Genomic DNA, 8,855 nt, shown 5'->3' on the forward strand with positions numbered 1-8,855 from the left:
TGGACTGCCAAAAAATAAAAAATAAAAACAAATCTGTGGTGGAAGAAATTACAGCCAAAATGCTCTTTGGAAGACAGAATTGCCAGACTTTGTCTGTCATACTTTGTACATATTATCAAGATGGACCAATCATTGCAGAAAACATTATGCTTGGCAACGTGGAAGGTTGGAGAAAAACAAGAAACCCCCAACAAAAGGATTGACACAGTGGCAGCAGTAATGGGCTCATGTGTAGCAACGATTGTGAGGTTGGCACAGGACCACGTAGTGTCTCATTCTGTTGTGTATAAAGTTGCTATGGGTCGGTGTTGACTCAATGGCACTCAAAAATAGCAATGTGAATCAGAACTGACTCGATGACACTTAATGACAATCAGCTCCTTGCTACTAATATATCTTTTTGTCTTTTGTTTCACGTATCCTTGACACTGTTTCCACTATCTCTGTATTGTTACTAGTTATCATAAAGTTGGTTCTGAGTCACAGTGACACTATGCTCAGCAGAACAAAATACTGTTCAATCTTGCACCATCCTCACCATTGTTTTTATGCTTCAGTCCATTCTTGTTACCACTGTGGGAATCTACCTCACTGGGGGTCTTCCTCTTTTTTGTTAACCTCCCACTTTAACAAGCATGATTTCCTTCTCCAGGGACTGATCCCTCTTGATAACATATCTAAAGTATGAGAGATGAAGTCTTGCCACCCTTGCTTCTAAGGAGAAATTCTGGTTGTACTTCTTCCAACCCAGACCTGTTTATTATTTTGGTACTTTTAATATTCTTCTCCAACACCATAACTCAAATGCATCAACTCTTCTATTTGTCTGTTCATTTGATATAAGATGGTAGCTTGAATGTTGCTGTGATTCTGGAACCTATGCCACCTATATTTCAAATACTAACAGGACCACCTATGTATACATTTTTAGTGAAATTTCTAAGCTAAGACAGATTAAGGAGAAAGAACTAGTGAATTTTATTTGTTTTTTTAATTATCCAATGAAACCTTATAAATGACAACCAAAGAGTTACTGGAGGAGGACACTGTCTTTTGTGAATTGGAGGGCCAGTGAGAACAGGGGACTTCCTTATTCAGGTGAATTAAATACACAGCTGCAAAGATGGGTGCAAATATATCAGCTATCACAAAGATTATGCAGGATCGGGTAACATTTTACTCTGCTGTGCATAAAGTCACCCTGCATAAAAGTCAATTTAATTGTATCTACTTATCAGCTGTGGACTGCAAACTCGGTTTGAACGAAAATATTTGTAGTTCAAGCTCAACAGCGGCTCTTTGGAAACCCTATACAGGGCTACTAAGGTCAGAACTGACTTGACAGCACTTAACAAAAACAACAACAAACTACCCACTATTTATCATCTATCTATCCATATAGAGTCCTGGTGTGATTCTGTAGAATAAACACTGGACTATTAAACAACCAACTTCTCTTCAGAAAGCCTATGTTGTTAAGTGCATTGAGTCGGTTCTGACCCATAGTGACCCTATATAGGGTTTCTGAATCAGTAAATCTTTATGGGAGCAGAAAGCCTCATCTTTCTCCTGTGGAACCACTGGTAGTTTCAAATTGCTGACCTTGAGTTTCACATCCCGAATCATAACCACCAGCTACTAGAGCTTCTTAGAAAGCCTATACTTGGTTTTTATGAGTTGGAACTGACTTGACAGTACGTCAGTAACCTCATATGCATGCAAAATCTGTACAGTGAGTTAGGAAGACCTTAGAAGAATTGATGCTTTTGAGTTATGGTGTTGGAGGAGAATATTGAAAGTGCTATGGGCGGCCAAAAGAACAAACAGGTCTGTGTTGGAAGAAATGCAGCCAGAGTGTTCCTTGGAGGCCAGTATGACCAAAATTTGTCTCACATGCTTCAGACATATTGATAGGAGTGATCAGTCACTGAAGTAGGATATCACGTTGGTAAGGTGGAGGGTCAAAGAAAAAGAGGAAGACCCGCAACAAGATGGATTGGAAAAATGGTAGCATCAGTGGGCTCAAGTATGGCAACAATAGTGAGGTTGGCCCAGGACTGGGCAGCATTTTGTTCTGTTGTGCATAGGGTCACTATGAGTTGGTACTGACTGGATGGCACCTAACAAAATATCATCTCCCTCTGTGTCTGTTTGTGTATAATTCCATCTAAGAGGGAACCTCACAAAGTTCATCAAAAAGTTCCATTATATTTAATTGCATTTTTCTATAAACTTCTTTTTTTAAAAGGTTTTTATTGTGATTTTGAGTGAAAGTTTACAGGGCAGATTATCAGTTTTACATTAAACAAATCATTACTTTATTTCATTACAATGATTATAATCCCCTCCCTGTACCATCAGTTAACAGTATTTCTCTGTATTTATTTTAGCTTAAAAACAAATAAAACAAAACAAACAAAAAACTCAGGCATCTATAATAATTTAAATATCAAAGGGCACATTCTGCTAGCCTGCCTCCTGTCCACCAGCTCTCAGTCCCTCTCTTTCCATGAGTCCAGAGTCCTCAGCTGATCCTTCTCTCTATATCCCCATCTCTGCCTCCATCTCTGGTGTCGCTGTTTCTCTGGATAGATCCCACATTCCACTCCTGCTCTTCTCCCTTGATGGTCCTAAGGTCCTCTGTTTCTGGACCATCTATGAACTTTTGATGCCCCCATGTATCTATCTAGAACTTGTCTGTCAGTCACCAGTTGTGATTATGGCTTGTAAAACATAACAGAAACTTACAGGTAGAAAATATGTATTTCCTGGGTTCAACTCAGCGGGTCTGTGAGAAGGCTGTGAAGGAAATCTGGCCGTAAACCTCAGTGCTTAAGTATAAACACAGCATAATATTCAGTCATGTTTCTAATGGTGCTGCTGATGCTTGCAACTGTTGGCCTTGATTAAGAATCGCATATCACACTTGTGCAAATAGTAAGTAAAATATGGGAAAAACAAAACAGTGAACATGAGCATTTGAGCTGAAAATGGGGAAAAAAAATGATTGAGGTAACTTAATAGTGTAAAAATCTTCTGATTGGTGAGTTCCTGGAGAAGAGTAGGAGAGAAAGTGCCAAGTAGGTGGCGCCTGCAGTTTGGCTTAAGCCTGACATCAAACATTTAGTGGTTTAAAACATCACTAAATAGTCAATTTCATTTTTGTTTCTCCCAAACCCAACCATCTGAAGTCTGTTATACAGACCCAGCCACAATTAATCCTTCGATATATATATATATATATATATTTTTTTTTAAGAAAAATACATTTAAGCTTCTCTCAAGAGGATTTATGTTCAAATCTTGTATCACTTTGGGGCACTCTTCGGGAACTTCCTTAAGCTCTCCATGTTGTGCTCATTTTCCCTCGTCCCATTATATCTGTCAAACTCAGCTCCGTTCTAAGTAGTTATGACAGTCAAAAAGGGAAAGAAAAACCCTTCAAGATTCAGAGAATCAAAGCAGGAGACTCTCAGGTTCTGTCTTCAAGAGTGTCTCAGTAGGGCAATTTTTGTGTTAAACAACCAAAAATGTGACATTTAAGTGGGGACAGATGCCTGACTTTATGATATAATAAATGCTTGGCAGTGCTGCTTTAAATCTGCAGTGCATCTAAGTAGCATTAGAGGTCAATTTTCAAAATGATCCCTAATTCTTTCATGACAATATATCACTTTACTGATGACCCTAACAAAAGCAGTTAGCTGCCCTCATATCACACGAATCCCAGAGGCAAAGGGAATGATTTCATGCATAATATAAACAGCCACTTGGAAAATCAAATCAAATCAAATCACATGAAAACACAGTGAGGAAATAGCCACAATTGAGGGGAAAATAACTTCAAATACAGTCCAACAATTTTCATCCATGGAAATATTTTTTTTTTTCCTAATCTGTGGTAACTCATAAATTATAAAGCCATGAATTGATGCATAAACTACGACAACCAAAAAAGAGATAATTCACTTTCAAAGCTTATGGGCCTCCTTCCCGTTTTCCTGACTTTATAGAGATATGGTCTTACAAGAAAATGGCACCAGCCCAACCAAAATTATGAGGTACAAGTTAAGCCTGAAGACAATAATTGTTAGTTCACATGTTGAAAGAGACCCCCTTGAATCTTAGAGGTAGTGGCTGTGATGACAAATATATCATGTTAAAATAGAAACCTGAGAAGTTCCTTTCATGATCCCCTTCAATTATTTAATGAACTAAGAACTTGTTAAAAGCAGACATCAAGTCAATAAATGCAACAAATCAAAGTAAAATTGAGAGCCTGAGAAAACTTGAATTAAAATCAAAATATTGAACTTCACAGAAAATGGGTGTTGTTAGTGCTACTATTTTGACATCATGGTGTGACATCAGATGCCTTAATATATTAAGCCTGAAAATGTTAAGGAGTTTTTTTGTTCTTGTTTTTTGTTGTTGTTGTTTTTCAGGACACTAAACTAGAGTAAATGGAGACATTAAGTACAATAATTCCAATATTACGGATTATTCTATTTTACATTTTCATTTAAAACAAATATAAGATTGTCACATCTCATACGTTCCCTTAGATTTTGCAATGAGTGTATATTAAGATGTTGCTTGGTGATTCCTGACACACAAGTGGACTCACTCTTTCTTCCTCACCTTCACAAAGGGGAGGAGTTTAGAATTCCTTTTGGATTGAAAGTTCCACATTCTTTACAATATTCAGCAAGGCAGTTCTTACTCATTTGAAGCAGTGAACACTAGCTGGGGAATAGATAAAAGAGTGGGAAGAAAATGCAAGGAGACCTTTTAATGTACAAGTTCAGTTGCATTTTTGATCTGGGGAGTCAATTCCTCTCATAATAAAAGTCTCTTTTTAGATGCTGAGACTCTTAGTTTCAATTAGCAAGCTTGCTAATGATAACAAGATCTTTATTTCTAATAATTCATACAACAGTTTCATGTTATTGCTTAGAAACATCAACTTCGTCTCTCATATTGTCAGGAGAGACCAATCGCTGGAGATGAATACCATGTTTGATAAGGTGAAAAAGAGGAAGAGAAAAAGAGGAAGACCCCCATCGAGATGGATTGGCCAAATGGCAGCATCAATGGGCTCAAGTGTGGCAACAATTGTGAGGTTGGCTCAGGACTAGGCAATGTTTCATTCTGTTGTGTATAGGGTCACTATGAGTCAGTACCGACTTGATGGTACCTAACAACACCAAGCATGTTGTTGTTGTTAAGTGTCACCAAGTTAGTTGCAACTCAGGTGGCACTGTATAAGGTTTCCCAGGTCGTAAATCTTCATGGGAGGAGAAAATCTTATCTTTTTCCTACAGAGAGGCTGGTGGGTTTGAAGTGCAGACATTGTGGTTAGTATTCCACTGTTGACCCTACAGATCCATCAGTGTTCCTTATAGTAAACATAGCTTATTCTTTAAAAATAAATGAGGGTGGTGGTAGTAGTAAATAATTGAAAATGTAGGTTTCCATTTGCAAAGTAATGTGACACCAGCCATTCATCCACAGCCTTCTGGACCCAGCTAGTCTCTAGAATTTGTTACAGTAGTCATACAGATCTCAGACATCACATTCAGAGTTATGGGGTTTATTAGGAATGTTAACAGGTTACAATTCATGGTCATAAATACTCAGGGCACAGTTCTTTTAGTCAGGACAATCGATCTTCAGCCATGCCCAAATGCAGTCCTCTCTCAGTCTGGATAATGTTAACAAAGTTCTCTTAACGCTGCTGATAAATGCCCACAGGATATATCATTCCACCATATGCCTCAGCCTGAAGGCACTCAGCATTAGTTCTGTGGTTTAACAAAGCTAACTACCCCAATAAGTGCCTTGAGGCACTCCAGTCTGCAAGCAAGCCTCCTGACCAAAGTCAAATCTACCTTTCTTTCTCTGTGGACTATCTCATGCTCTGGTTTTTGGATGTGCTGTCCTCTAATATCACAGATTTCTATCCCTGAATCTTTCCTCTTGATGGTAGTGAGGTCCACCCTCCTGCTTCTGAGACAGAGCATTCTATTTCCATGCTAGAATTTCAAATGTTTACAATTATAAGAAACATTGCTGTCACCCACAGCTAAATCATGGCATCCTTTCAGTAACTTGCCCCACCTTTTCTTACCCAGACCCAACAGGGCAGAAATGCAGCTTGTTGGGCATTACAGACTATGACTAGAAGAGACTTTAGATAATCCACAACACCACACCCATGTCCAAGGTTGCTTCCGGGTGAACAAGCTGGTAGAAGACACCCAAGGATGGGCACTACCCTTAGAGGTTCTTCTAGGTTTTTGTGAATTCAGAAACTATACTAAACTGTTAGATGAAAAGGGACTTGCTTTGCTTTGTTTTGACATTTGTACTATTTCTTGGGAGCAAGGGTGTAAATATTTTATTTTGTTTTAGGTTGTCTGTTTGTTTTTAATTGGTTCCACTCAATCCTAAGTGATGACAAGTAAGAAATACGAGGTCTCGATGTTCTTACAAAGATTGTTCATTTAAGGGAAATATTTTGTATGGTACAAATTCAAAGAAAACCACCAACACTGAGAGAGGGGTTTAAGGAAAAGATAAAAATGGATATGGCACAAGCAGAAATTTGTTCATTAATGTTGAAAATAGCACTATTCATAATAGTCAAAAAATGGAAACAACCCAAGTTTTCATCAACTGATGAATGGATAAATGAAACATTGCATAGCCATAAATGGAATATTGCTCAACCATAATGAGAAATGAATTTGTGACACATGCCACAACATGGATCATCTTTGAAAATGTTGTTCATATTGCTGTTAAGTGCCATGGAGCTGGGTCCTGCTCATAGTGACACTGTATAGGGTTTCTGAGGAGCAGGTGATGAATTTGAACCACCAACCTTGCAGTTCAAACTGAACTTGTGGTCCAGTGCTTATCCTAATGTGCCACATAATGAAAACATTATACTAAGTGAAGGAATACAGACATGAAAGAACAAAGACTGTAAGATTCCACTTATATTAAATAGGCAAATAGCTAAAAATCAAAATGTATTAGTGACTACCAGGGTGGGAGGAGGAGGGGAGATTATTGTTTAGTGTCCACAGTTTGTGTTAATGGTGATGGGATAATTCCAAAAATAATAGTGTTAATAGCTACACAGCATGAAGAATGTAATCAATTTCAGTAAATTATGCATGTAAAAAGAGTTAATTGGCAAAATTTGATATGCATATTTATACTCCAATAAAAATAAATGGATTTGGAAGAAATAAGCCTGCCTATAATACAGATGGATGCAGTCATGCCTGGAATGAAGGTAGCCAGCTCAGGAATATCACCTTAGCAGTTGTTGTTGTTGTTGTTAGGTGCCATCGAGTCGGAACCGACTCATAGCGACCCCATGCACAGCAGAACGAAACAATGTTCGATCCTGGGCCAACCTCACCACCGCTGCCACCCCCGAGTCCATCAATGATGCCACCTGGCCGATCCATCTCGTTGGAGGTCTTCCTCTTTTTCTCTGACCCTCCACCCTACCCAGCATGACATCCTTCTCCAACGATCGTTTCCTCCGGACTACATGTCCAAAGTAGGAGAGACGAAGCTTAGCCATCCTGGCCTCCAAGGAGCACTCTGGCTGCACTTCTTCCAAAACAGATCTATTGGTTCTTTTGGCAGTCCATGGCACCCTCAGTATTCTCCTCCAACACCACAACTCAAAGGCATCAATTCTTCTACAATCTTCCTTATTCACTGTCCAGCTTTCGCATCCATATGAGGCTATTGAAAACACAATGGCCTGGGTCAGGCGCACCCTAGTCCTCAAGCTGACATCTCTGCTCTTCAATACTTTAAAAAGTTCCTGTGCAGCAGATTTGCCCAGTGCAATACGTCGTCTGATCTCTTGACTGCTACTTCCGCGAGTGTTGATAGTTGAGCCAAGAAGAATGAAGTCCTTGACAACTTCAATCCTTTCTCCATTGATAAGAATGTTGTTTATTGGTCCAGTGGTGAGGATTTTTGTTTTCTTGACATTGAGATGCAATCCATATCAAAGGCTGTGCTCTTTAATCTTCATAAGTAAATGTTTCAAGTCCTCTTCACTTTCAGCGATCAAGGTTGTATCATAGCAGTAGTCACAGCAATGTGCAAGGCCACTGATGTCTTTACTGAGAGCCGTCTCACAGAAGACCTCAGACTATGCATGCTCTACTGATCACAGCCCATTATGCTTCATCATGATTAGAAGCACAAGGTCCATTCTCCCCTCTGGACAGTGACCATGTGTCTTAACAGTATCTCACTGTCTAGCATTATGAAGAGAAACCAGAGTATCTCTCTCTTCTCAAGCTGGAGGAAGTAAAGAAAACATTCAAGCCTCAAATTTCATTACTGAAGGATACTCTGGTAAAATATTGAATGATGGAGAAAGCAACAAAAGAAGATGGAAGGAATACAGAGTTACTGTACCAAAAGAAAATGGTTGATAGTCTACCATTTCAAGAGGTAGCATATGATCAAGAGCCAACGCTACTGAAGGAAGAGGTCCAAGTTGCATTGAAGGATATGGTAAAGAACAAAGCTCCAGGAATTGATGGGATAAAAATTTAAATATTTCAAGAAAGTGAGGCAGCACTGGAGGCCCTCACTCATCTATGACAAGAAATTTGGGAGACTGATTGGAATCTGTCCAATCTGTCCAACTTATTGGAATAGGTCTGTATTTATGCTCATTCCAAAGAGAGTTGACCCAACAGAATGCAGAAATTATCAGAAAATATCTTTGATATCCCATTCGAGTAAAGTTTTACTAAAGGTAATACAGAAATAGCTGCAAGCATAATTGACAGAGAACTTCCAGAGGT

This window comes from Chrysochloris asiatica, unplaced genomic scaffold (genome assembly GCF_000296735.1).
Source record: "Chrysochloris asiatica unplaced genomic scaffold, ChrAsi1.0 scaffold00195, whole genome shotgun sequence".
NCBI lineage: Eukaryota > Metazoa > Chordata > Mammalia > Afrosoricida > Chrysochloridae > Chrysochloris > Chrysochloris asiatica.